Source organism: Podarcis vaucheri, assembly GCF_965113315.1.
Source record: "Podarcis vaucheri genome assembly, chromosome: 4".
In the NCBI taxonomy this organism is placed as follows: Eukaryota; Metazoa; Chordata; class Lepidosauria; order Squamata; family Lacertidae; genus Podarcis; species Podarcis vaucheri.
The window spans coordinates 53712142-53713390 of NC_138762.1; positions in this window are offsets into that span (position 1 = coordinate 53712142).

Below are 1249 nucleotides of genomic sequence, written 5' to 3' on the forward strand. Positions count from 1 at the left end.
CTTTGTTCCTGAATTTCCTTTCTCCTTTGTTCCTGAATTTCCTTTCTTCTGTTAGTAAGTTGTAGGTCTGACTGAGATGTGTGAATTGCTTATATATTACAAAGTTTTCCCTAAGTACAGTACTTTAAACTGGTAGCAATGGTTCTGGTTCATGTACATTCTACAATGGCTCCAACTCAACTACTGTAAAGTGCATTGTAAATTCTCATTAAATTAATGGTAGATTTGTGGTGACTTAAACCCTATTGATTTAAACTGGGTTTAAATGCATTTCACTTTACTTGGGTTAGGGTCTACTGTGTGACAAACTATATTTTCCCCAATCTTGGTGAAATTTGTGTGTGGAATTAGCATCCTACGAGTTACAAAGGTTTGTACCTCATTTAAAGAGTTTTACAGCTGGCCATTTTTTACTCTCCTCTTCATTTTCAGAATCTTTCCCCATTTCCTTCTTTTTAAAGTTCTTAATGTGTATCCTGGCATGGTGAATTCATTCATAAAATTTCTAAACCTAGCTATTTCATCATTCTAGAACACAGCTATTTCCACCCCTGTCTCAAGCCAACTTTAGGAAGGGTTTGATTGGCTACGCAGGTAAAATTTTACCATTTCAGCATTATTTAGAGAAAACAAAAATGAGGGAAAGGTTACAACATTTCAGGATTTTTAAGGCTGCCAATAGCTACTAGCCATGGTGGCTAGGTTCTGCTTTCAGTATCAGAGATTATATGCCTCTGAATATTAGTTATCGGGCAACACGAGTGAGGAGAGTGGTGTTGTACTCCTGTCCTTTTTGAAGGCTTCCTATAGGCATCTGCTTGGCTGCTGTGAGAATTCTGGACTAGATGGGCCTTTATCCCGCAGGGCTTAGTTGGTAAAATAAAAGCAAATGTGATGTCTGTATTTAATATTATGGAATGGAAATATATGTTGGGCTGTAACTACATAAACAGTTTTCTATAGGTTGGTCATATTTTGGTTGCCTCTCAATATAGATCTCAATTACAGCACCTGTGCTACGTCAGTCATCTGCACAAAGAATCAGAAGCTTCTGCAACTGCAACACATTGCCCTCTTCACTTCAGTGAAAACCACATATCTGTGTCAAAACAAAATAAAAAAAAATCCTTCCTGTAGCACCTTAGAGACCAACTAAGTTTGTTATTGGTATGAACTTTTGTGTGCATGCACACTTCTTCAGATACACGAAAGCTCATACCAATAACAAACTTAGTTGGTCTCTAAGGTG